Source organism: Aotus nancymaae, unplaced genomic scaffold (assembly GCF_030222135.1).
Source record: "Aotus nancymaae isolate 86718 unplaced genomic scaffold, 86718_ANA_hifiasm-v0.15.2.pri h1tg000059l, whole genome shotgun sequence".
In the NCBI taxonomy this organism is placed as follows: domain Eukaryota; kingdom Metazoa; phylum Chordata; class Mammalia; order Primates; family Aotidae; genus Aotus; species Aotus nancymaae.
Window position 1 is genome coordinate 67,465,087 of NW_026988473.1, and position 16,271 is coordinate 67,481,357.

The 16,271-nt window shown below is 40.0% G+C and overlaps 1 protein-coding gene across 29 annotated transcripts in view; it reads right to left on the reverse strand.

Moving 5' to 3' along the window:
- DLG2 (discs large MAGUK scaffold protein 2) overlaps window positions 1-16,271 on the reverse strand; it is a 2,157,409-nt gene that overhangs the window by 214,298 nt on the left and 1,926,840 nt on the right. The gene's annotated exons all lie outside the window — the stretch shown is intronic.

Consider the following 16,271-nt stretch of genomic DNA (forward strand, 5'->3'; position numbering starts at 1 on the left):
GTAATTGGTGTTTGGGATGTACCACTATTAACCAATAAGATGCTTTCCCACCATCAGTACCGTACCCCCATCCTCTGCTCGTGTTCCCCTATACCTTGTCAAGGTGGATCCACCCAACTCAGTGAGGGGTAGGCAAAGACCACAAAATGTGGAAAAAGCCCCTGCACCCAAGCACATACAGCAAGGTGTATTACTCAGGGTTAATGCTTATAATAGTTCTGTGAGGATCAACTCCTGTATTTGCATAGCCTGTCACAGTCTACCAAACACTTTCACTCTCACTGAGTATCTCAGTGACTAGAGAAGGTATCAGGAGTCCAACAGTACAGATGAGCACCAGAGATCAGAGAGGCTAAGTGACTTTGGTATTCACTGAATTTAGGGAAGGCAAGGAGTCCTAGAGATTAGGGAGTCCAACCTGCTTACTGTGCAGATAAGGAATCTCTGGCCAGAAAGATAAAGTGACTCGCCCACGTCACACAAAGTGTGATTTAAGCTTGAACCCAAACCCAGGTCTTCTGATGGCAAAGTGTAGTGTCTTTCTATGCTACCATGCTGCCTCTGTAGCATGAAAGCCCAGCAAATGAGAAGACTGGAAATCACAGACAGTAGTGTGGACTGAAATTCGTTAATAGGCAGGCTTCATGGAGAGCAGTGCCTGAGCTTTTTGTTTCCTCCCCGACAAGGTCAGTATAGCCTTTTTAGGTTCATCGAGTATCAGCACTGGAAAACATGTTTCGGACAATAATAGCTACCATCTATTGAACATGTTCTCGGTGCCATGCAGTATTCTAAGTGCTTAGCATATATCGACTCATTTAATTGTCAAAATGTCCCTGTGAGGTAAGTACTATCATGAGCAACGTATTTCAGAGAGGAGGCTGAGACTCAAGGAGGTTGACTAATCCATCCAGGATCACACATCTGTCAGGTGGCAGAGCTCTAATGGACTCCAGGCAACTTAGTTTCAAAGCCCACACTCTTATATATATCATCTGATCCCAAGCAGTATTTCACATTAAATTGTTAGAGGCAGATGAACAATGAGAGCTGATTGATTTATTATGGCCTTTGGAAGAAAGGATAAAAAGATCGTAAGTTTTGGAATTCAACAGAATTGTGTTTAAACCCTGTTTTGCCACTAATTTACTGTAACATGGATTGTTTTATCTGTAAAATGGGTATATTAAGACTTACATCACAAGACTAGATGGAGAACATCAAGAAAATATAGTGCCTAGTTTATAGTATGTACCCCCAAACGGTTCTCATTCCTACTGTATTTCCTTTGACAAAATGAATTTCTGCCACACCTTCTCCCTAAACTGCCTTTTAAGATGTTAATTGTACTGTGCTAAGAAGTCTTCTAGCCTACCAGCCAATGAAGGGGAAAAAGCCCTAGAGACGCCTAATATCTCTCTACCAGAGATGGGCTTTCTATCAGAGAATGAAGGGCCCAGGGCTCTGTGCTGGGCTGCCGGTCCAGTCCACTAGCTTCTCTCTGTTTTACTTCCACCATTACTCAAATGAATTCATCAGCCCAAGAAAGCATATTTACAAAATGTCTACTATCCACTGTGAGACCAACTTGGCTTTTCTCACCCTTTTCAAACAAGCACCCACCACAAAACTTATGAAAAAATGAACTTTTGTATGTAACTATACACTTAGAGCTACTAAGTCACGGTGTGCCAAGCAGGAAGACAGGTATCTCTGTCCTGAATGTTCCAGTGCCAACTCTTGCTCTAAGTCAGTATAACCTAGTATTTGGCCCTTCGAGGTCTCTATCAGATGAGCTTCTCCCTATCATAAACTGCCATCTTCAAGGTATGCAGTCAGCATTCCTTGAGAGCCACAGAAAGTAATCCTCTGTGGGACAAGGTGATGCTGTAATGTTGCAGGATTCACAGGTTTAGACATGAGAGATTTTCTTGGCTCCATGTTTCCAGAGAATAACTCTGTGGCCAACTTAAATTGCTCACATACAGTCTATTGTCTCCTTGTTTAGTTTTTCCTCTGAGCATCTTACTAGAGAGTCTGGAATACACATGGATGAGATGTCCTCTTTCATGACCATACTTAATAGTAGGTACTGCAGGAGCAGAGGTGACAAACATAATTGGGGGTAAGGGGTGGAGGAAGACATGTGCTTCTAAACTGATAAGAAAAGTCTGATGTAAACAAAGAACAGGTGATAACTACGACTACAAGATCAATGGCTACTTTCTATACATCTAAAGCGGGTTATCCACGTCTTATCTGAAATGATTGGTCTAGTCTCCAAGTCTTCTCAGTGCCTTACACCTACCTCCCCTAGGGAGCCATTTCTTCCCTGTCCATTTTTCCCTGCTACCTGGCTATTCCACCATCATTCCATGAAAAACTAATATACATGATTCATTATAACTTTTACATTGTAGCATAATCATAATGTTATGTTGTCATGGATAATAATAACTTTATACATATTCTATCATAATTACCACCTCAACCAACAATTACTCTGAGACATAATGAACTATGTAGAGCCTTGAAGCTATACCAATATTTTGCTTAGTGATGGTGCTATTTATTGAGCACTTACTATGGGCTGACAAAAGTTGATGCACATTTCTCATTTAACTCTGACAACAACTTTTTGAAATGCTCTGTACTATTATCTCTACTGTATAGGTGAGGACTCTGGCTAGAAAGGTTAGGTAACTTACTAGCAGATGGCGCAGTCAGAGTAACAGCCGAGGTCTAAGACTGCAGCGCCTGTTCTCTTAACTATCATATCCACTGCTTCTAAGAACTTGTGGCAACAGATAACATAAAACATTAGTGTCTGTTTTCACTTCCTCACATCCCATTCTCTACGGTCTTCAATCAGGCTTCCCACTAAAATTGTTCTTATCAAGGTAAATGACAACATTGTCACTCACAAAATCAATGGCCGGGGCACAGTCTTCAGTTTATTCAACCTCTCCCAGCATTTGGCAGAATCAATTACCACTTCCTTGAATCAATCATTGTCTCTGGTTTCCAAGACCCCCTTGGTTTTTCTCCTACTTCACTAATGTATCCTTCTAAGTCTCCTTTGCTGGGCCCGTCTCTACTTTCTGATATTTTAAATTTGACTGTCACCAAGTTCGTCATTAGGCTTCTTAATTTATACTCACTCCCAAGGCTAGCCATCAGGTATGAAGACTCAAACGCCATCTGTTGATAAAAGGCTACCACATGTAGATGGCCAGTCTCAATCTGTGCTCTAAACTTGACCCTTATATCCAGCTGCATACCACATCTAAGCATCTCTACTTGATTGTTTAATAACAGGCTTCTCATATTTAAAATGCTCAAAATTAAACTCTTGGTTTCCTCTCCTGAATCTGCTCTACTCCCAGTAGGCACCATTTAAATAAATGGCACAATCATTGACCTAGCTGGTCTGGCCAAAAACCTGGGAGTCATTCTTGATTCTCCTTTTTATCTTAGACCTCATGCTTTATTCATCATCAAATCCTGTCCACTCTGTCTTCAAAATGTATTCTCAATATTTTTTCCATCTCCACCCTCATCTCCCTAATCTATACTGCTATCGTTTCTCACATGGATTTCTGCAACCACCTCTTCACTGGTTTCCCTGTTTCCATTCTTGCTTTGCTGCCACCCTTCCTCCACACAGCAGCCAGCCATGTTTTTAAAACAAAATTCAGACACCAACACTCCTTGCTCAGCTCCCTTCAGCAGCTCCCCTTTCACTTAGGATATGCTCCTTTCACTGCAGCCAGAATTCCATCTGCTCAAGTGTCACCTCCTCGGAGGAGATTTCTGACATCCTGTATAGAACAGCATCCTCTATTCCTCCATTTATCTCTCCCTCATATTAGACTTCTAAAAAATTCATAGTACTTATCTCTGCTTAAATATTATATATTAAATGTATATGTTAAATATTTTGTATATATTTATATCATTAACTTTTGCTCCTCTCCCCAACTAGAATGTAAGCTTTATGAGGCCAGGGGCCTTGTCTGCTTTGTCCTTGGTTGAATCTCCAGCACGAGAACAGGGCTTGCAACATAATACGTATGCATCAAATGAATGTTACATGTAATATGTTTTTATTAAATGAATATATTCGAAATCTTATATTCACTACTTCTTAGTTCTATATTCTTCCACAAATTTCTTACTGTCCCTACATTATAAATTTCTCAATTATAAGTTATTTTTTAAAAACAAACAACCCTCCCTTGTTTTCCTTTCTGGTGCTTTATAGGTATTTTCTAATACAGTCAGCCTATTCTGTGTATGACTTTGCTACAACAATTCCACAGGTTGGTCAATGTTATGGGTTGACATGTGTCACCCCCAAATTCATGTGTTGAAGTCCTTGCCCCAAGTGCCTCAGAATGTGACCTCGTTTGGAAATAGATTTGCTGCAGATATTATTAGTTAAGACGAGGTCATGCTGGAGTATGGTAGGTCCCTACTTCAGTCTAGTTCAATATGGCTGATATTCTTATAAAAAGACAAAATTTGAGCACAGAGGTGCATACAGGGAGAAAGTCTTGTGGTGATGGGATTATGCTGCCACAAACCAAGGAACTGCCAGGGGGCAGAACAGAGGCCTAGACCAGGTAATTCCCAAGCAGCTTTGCAGGCAGCATGGCCAAAATGACACCTTGATTTCAGACTTCTGGTCTCCAGAACATTCAAACATTTCTCTTGTTCTAAGCCACCCAGTTTGTGGCACTTCATTACAGCAGCCTTAGGAAATGAATACAGTCAGTCAGATATTATTATCCTCATCTAATACATGAGGAAATCACAGCTGAGAAAAGCTAAGTAACCTGCCCCAGGTTTCAGAGGTAGAAATTGGTAGGGTCAGGCTTTAACGCAAAATCTATATGACTTCAAAGTCTATGCACAGTGGTGGTGGTTCTTAGACACTGGTCCCTGACCCTTGTTGGTCACAGCAAAATGAGAAAAGTAAGTAGGATGCAGTGATTTTTTCATCAAGCTAAAATGACCTTCTTTTATTATAGGATTATCGCCTTCCTGCTGTTTGTTTTTTCTTCCTATTGTTTTCATATTGTTGTTTTTACTTCTCAAATGATGGTGAGAATAAATAGTAGTTGGATTTTTTTCTTAAATTTTTGTTTTGCTTTTTAACATCTTTCATTTTATTGACCAGATAAAAAGTTGGCAATTCTGTGGCCTAAGAAGTTTGAACTGAAATGTTTCTGGTTTATGAAACATAAAAGTCTGAGAAAAAATGTTCCAATGCTGTCCCCTTTATGAAACAAGTCCTCAGCCTGGGAAATGTTGTGAGGCCCTGTCTCTACCAAAACAAACAAACAAACAAACAAACAAAAAATATCAGCTGGGCTTGATGGCACATATCTGAAGTCCCAGCTACTCAGGAAGCTGAGGGAGGAGGATCATTTGACCCTAGGAGATCCACACTGACACTGCAGTGAGCTATGATCACGTCACTGCACTTGTGTTGTCTGGGTGATAGAGCAAGGCCCTGTCTCAAAGAAAAAAAAAAAAGAAGGAAGCTCTTCACAAATAGTGACACACTTGGTGGAGGGAAGAAGCTTGGCTCTCAACCAACAGTAAAGGTTCCTGCTCATAAACAAAGTGTCCATGTTAATGATACAATCTCTCAATTAATTACCATGAAATTATCCCATGCAACAAACTTGTTTGAATTTAACAATATTCATTACTTCAGAAGTTTCCTTAGTCTTGCCCTTTCCTTTTTAGTATAGATTTCCTAGTTTTCAGTGAAAATTTTGACTTGCTTTTGACTTGATCCATTTTCTTTTGGGTTCAGGATTCGTGGGCTTGTGCAAATGTCTGAGGATTAAATGAGATCACCTCTGTTAAGTATCTAGAACACCACAAAAGCTTTCAGTAAATGCTAGTTCCCTTCAAAGAAAGAAGTGAAGCTTTATGCATCCAGAAGGGAAATGGCTTTAGGACTAGAGATTTAGTTAGAGCAACTGGATGACTTTGAGAGATGGGCCAGCCTGGAAAGTGTTAATAAACTTCACCCTCTTGTTGAACATTCAGTGATCCACGACAGTTTATAGAAATTGTGGCAGTCTTTTTTACGCATTCATGTTCATGAGTATATGTGCATACATATAAACATAAGTGTATATAGAAATTAATATGTATTGATGTCATATACATCATTAATATAAATTTGATTGGCATGAGTGTGTGTACTGTCTTCAATTTCTAAGAAAACCAAGAAGGAAAACCTACATATAAGAGTTTGTCTTCTTTGTTTATCCATTATCTGGCTCCCTATCATCTAATTTGGGGACCACCAATTTGTCCTATCCTGAGAAACCTTAGTTAAGACCATTTCAATCTATCCTTTTGCCAAAGTTATCTCAGACTTCAAATCAGTATAGAAGAGATTCCTTCATTCTGTCAGTATATATGAGGGCTTATGATGTCCCAGGCACTACATTATTATGTTGAGTGCCAGAAGAACAATGCAATCAAGGTCATATTCTCCATCTCCTTAGGCTTTCAGTCCAGGGAGTAATAAATACAATAGATAATAGCTAACTACACAGCTGCGTAGTATATTTTATAAGGACGTTCATTAAGGTGCTATAGAGGCCCAGAAAAATGGCCTCTAATAACCCAGTCTGGGGACCGAGGTCATGATGGCTTCTTGAAGGAGGGGATGAGTCTTAAACTGGGTCTTAATGGATGAGTAGGACATATCAAGATATCCAAACAAGAAGTGTTCCAATCAGAGTAAGAAGCAGGTGCAAAGAGATGGTGGGGGGTTAACCACAGAACTCTGGAGGAGTGAAATGTTATTCACTTAGCACTTAATAAGTACATGCGATGGGAAAAAGACTAACTTGAGAGTAGGAATACCAGAGAGTAATCACTTCTTCTTATGAACTTCTTCAATGCAATGAAGGCTAAAGTGCAAAATGTCATGCTTTATAGTTAGACAGTCCTGATTCATTCAAGCTGACCTTTGCAAGTTGCTTAGTTTCTCTGAATTAAGCCTTGGTTCCTTATCTATAAAATGAGGATATTATCATCTAGTTCATATAGTTGTTGTGTTCTTATGAAATAAAAAATGTAAACTATCTTGTTTCTCACACACTGAACTTACATTAAATGCCAAAACAAGATACCAGAATAAATGTCAGTTCATATCCTGAAAGCACTTGTGTCACTATGAATAAGAACCTTCGTTACTCATACCAACTCTGGTTTCCCATTGGGATATATTTATTTGTTTTCCTGCTAAACCAGTAGTTTCACAACTTTGCTTGTTGACACCATCATTTAAAGTCATTTTGTGTACTCGCCCATTACCTTAATATTTACATATTTATAAATTATTGTGTAACAGTATTACTGTGGCACAGCATGTACACTACAAAACATGTAACAAAATAGGAATTTAAAGGATGTGATGAAAAATTCATAAAAAGAGAAGGTCCTGCCTACCAATGGGGTGCATATAATCACTTTGAAGAATATCAAGATCTCCTAGAGAGAAAAGACCTAATCTCATTCATTCATGGCGCACCCTGTAGCACAGACCAAGTACTAAAGAAATATCTAGGAATTGAGGAAGCAACACTGGGACATTACAAACAAACCAAAAACTCTGTGGCCTACCAGTGCCACTATCTGTCCAAACCAGTTTTTTAGTTTTTATTTTTAATATATATTTTAATTATAATAAAAGTTTAATATAGTAGAAATGTTAACCAGAATGTAATGGCTTTTCCCCCACAAAGGTCAGTGGCAAATAGAGAGTTAATATTCATTATTTTTTAAAGGGGTAATCATATTAATAACCATTTGCTGAACACTTATAAGGGGCAGGCACTACATTAATGCCTTTACAAGTACTTTCTTATTGAGTCTTTACAATAATCAGGACGCCATATTGCAGTTCTGTAGAAGGTATCAAATATTTCAGTCCATGCTGTGGGTAGGCGTGGGGGGTGTCTGCAAACCATCGCCTGCAGACAAATCTGGCCCCCTGTCCATTTTTATGTCGTCTACAAGCCAAGAATGTTTTTCACATTTTCAGCTTGTTGAAAGAAAAATCAAAAAAGAATACTGTTTCGTATGAAACTGTTTTATATGAAAATTACATGAAATTCAAATTTCATGACCATAAATAATTTTATTGAATCACAGTCACACCCATTTATGTATTTATGTATGGTCTATGGCTGCTTCTGCACTACAATGGCAGAGTTGACTATTTCAATAAAGATTGTATGACTTATAAAATATAAAATGCTTGGTATCTAGCCCTTGACAAAACAAGTTTGCTGACCCTTGCGTATATGAATGGAATCTACTGGAGAGGTGCGTGTTGTAGCCTGCATGGTTCTAAGTCATGGTTCCAATAACAATCCTATATGGAAATGTTGGTTTAGAGAGGTTGTCACTTGTCCAGGCACTTAGGAAATGGCAGAATCAGAGGTTTTCAGGATAAGTTTTTAAGACTCAAATATGTACTTGGTCTCACCTCAAGTTCAGGACACTGTTCTCTTATGGCCTCACCTCTTCCGGCTATGTTCCTTAACTAGTCACACCTAATATAACTTCCCCATTGCCTCCACTGTCTTCTCTGTTCTCTCATATCTAGCTTTTAATATATTTATGGCTAAGGACAGGGTAGCGTGGGGAACAGGTTAACGGAAAAAAAGCACAATTCACTCATTCACAATACTTTTCATTCCTCCTCTTCGAGTCTCTCAAATATACACTTGGCCCCTGAGCATGAGGCTCTGCTGTCTCTGGCTGAACTGAAAGTGATGAAAAGGACATGTGATCGAATGCTGGAAACCACATTACTGGCTCTTTGCCTACAGAAACTCAGCCAGCTTATCTTCTTTCCCAAGGAACTCCAAACTTACTCTGGCTCAGCTGGTTCTTTCTAGGTGCTTACAGCAAGCTGCTCTGCCCAGCAGAGATCAGAAGCTGATAGAAGAGACTCTATGCTTTTGTGTCCTGGAAAATATGTTCCCTTTTTCCTCACTCTCATTGTAGCAGATTCTCCTAGAGCCTTGGCCATTCCTGGGTTGTAATGTAGATACCATAAAGTGCAAGTTTCAATAATTTTTCCTGAACGGTATCCAGAAGACACAGACATGTGAACATAATTTCTGTGGCTGCTCAATTATAGCTAGAACTTCACTTCTAAGCAAGGGCAACTTCCACTGGCAGAACGTGGACTGTATAAAGTTGTCAGAACAGCTTTCACATATGTTAATCGCATTGACTCCTCCCAGCAAACAGGAATTTGTTATTCCCATTGTATAGATAAAGATGCTGGGACTCAAGAGGAACTAAGCGTGTATCTTTCATATGTACCTAGTGAGTGGTAGATCTGGGCTTCAAACCTGAAGCTCTGACTCCTAAGTACCTGCCATTTCAGTAAAGGAGACTGTTGTAAAGAAATCAGATTGTTGCCATAATAGTCATTAAAAAACAAGCAAACAAACACCCCTTCCCTGCTACAAATCATGGCATGATTATTCTTTATAATTGGGATGCAGTATAGCATTACGGAGTTCAATGATGAGCAGGACTTAAAGTTGTTAGCAAATCATTTAAGCAGCCTGATTCTCTGTAAATTTATCTGTAAAATCAAAGTAATAACACGCCCAACTTTTGAGATCATGGTGAGAATTATATAAAAGAATATAGGTATTCTGTTTATATGAAATGACTAGAATAGGCAAATCTATATGGATGGAAAATAGACTGACAGTGCCCAGGGCTGGAGGTAGGGGTTGGGAGGGAATGAGGAGTTGCCAATAGAAACGGAATTTCTTTTGGAGATGATGAAAATGCTCTAAAATTGATTGTGGTGATGGTTGCACAACTCTGTGAATATACTAAAATCCACTGAATTGTATACTTTAAATGAGTGAACAATATGGTATATAAATTTAAAAATAAGGTAGATAAAGCACTTAGCACAGTGCCTGGCACAAAATAAATGCTTTATAAACGTTAATTCTTATCATCATTGTTTTGAGGCAGAGAACTATCTGGTTTGCCAAACTCATTTCCTCTTCTCCCAGAGCACAAAACTAGACTCTACCCTACAAGTTAGGTGTGCCCATGTGTCTGAGTCCGGGCCAAGGGAATGTGAGTTCTGGTCAATGTAAGGGAACAAGCCTGGCCCATAAAAATACTCCCCTCGCAAGCATTCATGTTCTGTTTCCCTCCTGGATGCAACTGAATCTTTTGGCTTCAGAGCTCAGGTGGAAGATGGAGAAGCCATAGTGTGCAAAGCCGAAGTTCCTGAATCACTGACCAGGGGAGAGTTGCCTCTTAGCCAAGAAGCCCAGTTTTAGACTTTGAGAAAGTAAATCAGCTGCTAATTGTTTAAACCTTTATTTATTTAGAGATTTGATTGTGACAGCTACGAGTATTATGATAACATATGATTGTTAGTTTTAACACTACCAAATGGAAGAGAAACATCAGCCCTTGTCATATGCCTGAAATAAATTCACTGTAGATTGGCTGACCATGCTGGGTCTGGGGGTGTGAGTACACACAGGAAAAGTTGTCTGGTGAATCTGAGCATATTTTAGTACTGCTGAGTAGCCCTTGGACGGTTTGAGTGGAGTATGCAGCTTCTAATTACCTTCCCCAACTCTGGGGAAGCGGAGTCCTTGTTTTGCCCTCCAGTCCCTTCAGGATGGGCCAAATGAACAGCAGACAACATGCAATCAAACCGTGCACAGCAGTAGGGTGTGGAATCGGTGAAAGCAGCGCTGTGCCTGCTACTCCACCCATCTCTCCCCTCTCCTTTGTGGAGGACATCATACCCTCTCTACTTTCCTTCTGACAAAAGAGAAGGTAATACAAATAAAAGATATGACCCCATCAGATTGTTTTGTCCTTGCTTAGTGCCTTCTAAAGCAGTATCCTACACTGTAAATGTGGAAGGCAGAGGCAGTTCTTAGCTCTCCTGGTGAGTAACATCAAAGTATTTGATTGCTATTGTCTCTCTTTCAGAGGATTTGCTGTCAGAAGGAAAAGCTCTGAGTCATTCTTTAGAAAAAGTGAACAGAGGATATGCAACCACAAGCAAAAGGTGACAGGTCAGAAAGGGACCAGTCACTGGGAGCAGGGTTTTCTGGGTTTATGAGCCCCTTCCCTCATGTAACTGTGTCAAATTGGGCCAAAAATGCCTTCTCTATCTATCTCACAGAGGAACGCTATAAAACCCCATGGGCATGTAAAGTGAAGTACAGTCAGATCTTATAAAAATAGCTATTGATTCCTGAGTGTTTACTGTGAAGCCTCTTTACATAGCTTGTTTAATCTTCTCCACAAGCTTATTACATAAGTATTTTTATTGGCCCCACTTAAGAGCTACTGAAACTGCGGCTCAGAGGTTAAGCAAAGCCGTGTCCTTAGGATCACACAGGTAGTAAACAACCGAGCTGGGACGCTAACTAGAAATTGAGGGATGCCAAAAGACTACATCTCCCATGCCCTTCAAGGACTTCAAACAAATGAAAAGGATTAGCAAGGTAAATGGCTCTTCTGCTGGAGAATCTAGAATGTCCAAAGCCAAAATGCCTACCCTTGCATAGAAAGAACATCCTACAAGGCTGCCTGTGTTCAGCATATTAAGTGCCCAAGAGAATAATGAAACACATAAGAAAAGGGAAGGACAAAGGCCATTGTCCCCGGCTCTGGAGACTAGCCTGCCTGAACATGATTCACAGTCATTCACGGACTCCTACCTCACAGATTCTGAATATCAGATCATTGCAGATAGAAATGTGAACTTCCACATAGAAAGCATGCCTTCTTGCTGAAAATAGCATCCCTCCCCCAGCACAAAGTCATAAAGAAAGAAAAAAGAATCTTAATTCTTCCTGTTTTCCAGACTGTTCCTTTTTTCCTTCAACCTCACGGTCCCATTGTTTCTCTCATTTCTTCTTAGTATGCTCTATTTAAACCAGATGGAGCAGTAGCATTTTGAAGCGATTTCTGAACCCAAGGGATTCGCATCACAAATATATAAATAAATGAGCACTCCAGCAACTGGCAAATCAGGCAAGAATGGGTTTAACAACTGACTTGGAAATGTAGCTGAAAATCTACTCCATGATGAAAGATGGGAACGTGACACGGTTCTCTTCACCGAACAGGTAACCACACTGACTTCTTTCAGTAAACTGGGTGCTAAAGAGAGAAGCAGCGGGGAGGCAGTGGTAAAGAGCTTCAGAGACGTACTCAGTGGCCCCGTCTACTTTGCATTACCAGTATGCTGATACATTATCCCATGGCTGCTGTGAAATATTTGTTCACCACCTATAAAAGTAAGGCATTTTCAAGTGCTGGTTTTCTTTAAATACATTCTCTTTCCTTTAAGTCTTACATAATTCAACTATCATTCCATGTGAGGCTTAATTTAAAGAAAACCACAAGTTGAGTTAATTCACTGTGAAGGGTTATGGAAGCTATATTTATTCCAGAGAGTCAGAAGCAGTGTAATGGAGCATCTATTAAATGCCTGACCTAGTGCCAGGTTCTGGGAATATAAACATGAATAGTCCAGCCCCTGCCCTTAAGACATTCACAGTATCCTAGGATTCACAAACTAAGTGAAAGTGAAAGACGCATTACTGCTATTAAGATAGAAGAAAACACATAAGGTGTTTAGAGATCACTTTTAATGAGGGAGAAAGTATGTGTGGGGAGGGGAAAAGGCTAGAGATTGTGGTTCAGTAAAAGAGTCCTGGCTGGGTGCAGTGGCTCACGGCTCTAATCCCAGCACTTTGGGAGGCCGAGGCGGGTGGATCACCTGAGGTAGGTAGGAGTTTGAGACCAGTCTGACAAAGATGGTGAAACCTTGTCTCTACTAAAAATACAAAAAGTAGCTGGGCACAGTGGCAGCCACCTGTCATCCCAGCTTGGGAGGCTGAGGCAGGAGACTCACTTGAACCTGGGAGGTTGCAGCAGCGAGCCGAGACTGCACCACTGCACTCCAGCCTGGGTGACAGAGTGAGACTCCATCTCAAAAAAAAAAAAAAAAAAAAGAGTACCCTATCTGTCCACCTATAAGACCCAAGAAGCTGTTAACCAAGGAGAAGAGGCTGAGATGATGGTGGTCTGGGGAGAGAGCACAGGAGGAATGGGGACAGGCTCCACAGTGGCGTGATACAACCTGAAGGTTACGGTCACTGTAGACATTTGAACCCAGTGGAAAACAGACTCTGAGGAGAGAAATGAAGCAGGCCTAGGAGTCAGCGGGTAGATCAGTCTCTGTCATCCTGCCTGTCAGGGGACTCCATCCCATAGGCCATGGGAGCCTCTGTAAGACTTCAAACCACAGAGTGAACATGATCTGATTTGCACTTTAGGAGATTACCTTGGCAACCATGTGGAGGATGGACTGGAGGTGTTGAGACTGGGAGCATAGAGAACAGTTAGGAGGCAATGGCAGCAGTCCAGGCAGGAGGGATAGGGCCTGATCTTAGATAGCAGCGGTGCGAATGTAAATAAAAGGAGGGAGAACTAACATTAGAAAAGAGGAAATCTGGGCTGGAGGTAATGAAATCTGGATTCTAGTCCTAGCTTTGGCACAATCGCTTTACGTGACTTTAGACAAGCTCTTCCTTTTCTGAACCCTGTTTCCCAGTGTGACAGGTGAGAAGGGGACATTCTGTGGCTATATGAGAATTCACTTTATACATGTACTTGGTTATTATTATTTACTCACTAGGTAAGCCAGCTAGCCAGGCAATCAGTCAGTGAAGGCACTCATTTGAGTCACAGTTTTGGGGATCTTGCTATGAAAAAGCAAAATGGTAGTATAAAAAAATCCAACCAAGGGAATGAGGAGATTTGAAATCCATAAGCATTTGCTGATCATACATTAAGTCCAAAATGTACACCATAATGTACTATAGATATGATAGAAACAGAAATAATCAAGATGTGCTCTCTACCTTCTGAGAGGGAAATGAGGCAGCCTAGGATGAATTCAATTCAACAAAGATTGAGTAAGTGCCTATGTGCAGAGCATTGTGTCTGCCATAGTAAAGGAAACAGAGAAATAGGACATGGCCCCTGACATGCAGGACTTCATAGTCACAAACGGAAGAAAAATGATATTGCTATTGGAGAGTTGCAAAGCTCTATGGGAGCCCAAGACAAAAGAGAATAAGCACCAATTTGAAAATCCATTTTTAATTTTTGCCACAGCAAACAGAAATGTAATTTCCCTTTCTATGGTTCAAGGCTGCCAAGAGACACCTTCATGAAAGCAGATGAAATAAGTGGTCATTTGCTTTACTCTAAACAGAGATTTTCCTGTGGCTGAGGTCCTATACTAGATGTTCAGTATAAGAACAACAAGACATGCTCTTTTCCCTCAAAGAAATCAGTCAGTGTTTATAACATTTTGGATTGTGGGGAGGAGAAAGTAGAAGTTTGGTTCTCCTTTTTCTACGTGACAATTCAAAGTGTCTTGAACAGTGCTTAGCATATAGTAGGTGCTCAATAAATGATCAACTGAAGTGAACAATATTAAATTTGCTGCCTAAAGACAGAAAATGAGGTTGACTCTAAAATAACAAACATTTGACTAATTATCCAAAGAATACACTTAGAAAAAGTACTTTTATGTAAGAAGTCATGAGTAATTAATCAAACCACGGGCCACTGGCTTGTTGTAATACTAATTCAAACAAGGTTTCTAAGCAGCAGGTCTCTATTCCCAAAGTCCTGGGAAGCAGATGGTACCTAATTTGCATTAAGGGGCATTTGGTTGACCACACTTGGTTCTTTAAGCCAGAGTAAGTTCAGTTTCTGGAACTCTCCTAAGAGAAATTAACCTCCAAATCCCTTACATATAACAATCTGATCTGTTTCTAAACATCTGATCGAGAAAGACCAAAGTTGGGGATGGTGTTGCTTAGAAAGAAAAAAAAATGTCTTCAGGGCATGGCAGGGGGATTCTACTAGCAGCCTGGCCAAGAAAAGTTGCTGACTTGGCATATGAGATATGTAAAAAGCTTTACAAAAATTAAAGGTGCTAACAATGCAGGTGGGATTTTAAAAGAACATGCACCACATTGTGATATTTTTTCCAAGAACAGAGAGGCCCAGGATATTGAGACACCAGCTGGTAAGAATGATGACATTTACTTTAAAATCTTTGGCCAGTAAGAAGTGATTCTAAAAGACTTGCAATAGATTTGGCTCATGCGCTCTGAACCTTGCTGTAGGCCAACTTGACAAAACACAGTGATCTCACACAGGAGCTTTCGATCACAGACTAGCTTGATTTTCATCCAGTCTCTGCCATTCACTAGCTGCTGCAACCTTGGATAAGCCATTGAGTCTCACTTAAGCATTAATGCCATCTGTAAATGAAGACTGTAATGCCTAATGTTACAGGGTTGTGATGGGGAATACATGAGATAATAGAGATGAAGGCTTAGTATAGTGCCTGGCATATAACAAGTATGGTGACTATTACTATCATAATTATGTTTGCTGAAAGGGAAATGTTCTTTTCAAAACTGGCTAAAAACGCTGTTCCAAACATTTCTGAGACTGAAATGAAATATACAGATGATGGGTTTGCAGAAATGGTAGTAGGTGTTTCATTTTCATATAATTCTAATTTGCAGAAGAACATAGCAGCATCTTATGCCAATCATGAAACTTTTCTCATAGTAAAATTATTTTGTGAGTGAGCCTGAACTGTATGTACAGTGTCTTACTAAATACGTACTTCCATGTGACATTTGGTAACATGAGTTTCTTCTGAATTCTATTTGATGATATAATATAGAGAAATCTAGCCTGGAAGGACCTCAATGTAAATATCGTCTCTGTCACTTAATGACTGTAAGCTCTGGCAAAACAAAAACTTTCTGATCCTGAGTATACACATCCGGAAAACAGGAATAATAATTGTACTGTAGTTTACATGATTTTGAAAGAATTTCAGGAGATAATAATAATAATAATATCTTTACTGAGTTTTTGCCACGTGCCAAGCTCTGAAAGCCTATCCTAAATTCTCTCTTTCTCGTCCTGTGTTATCTTTTCCACATCCTATACTACCTTCCAAAAGTGTGGTTGTAAAGTCAGGGTCTGCAGCCAATTCAGAACCAGCCAGGTGGGATCAAGTGATTAGAGAGGCAGAGGGCTGCTAAACGATAGCCAAAAATATCAGTAGTTTCTGCTGCATTAGATAGAGAGCTGTGTTTTGACATGTG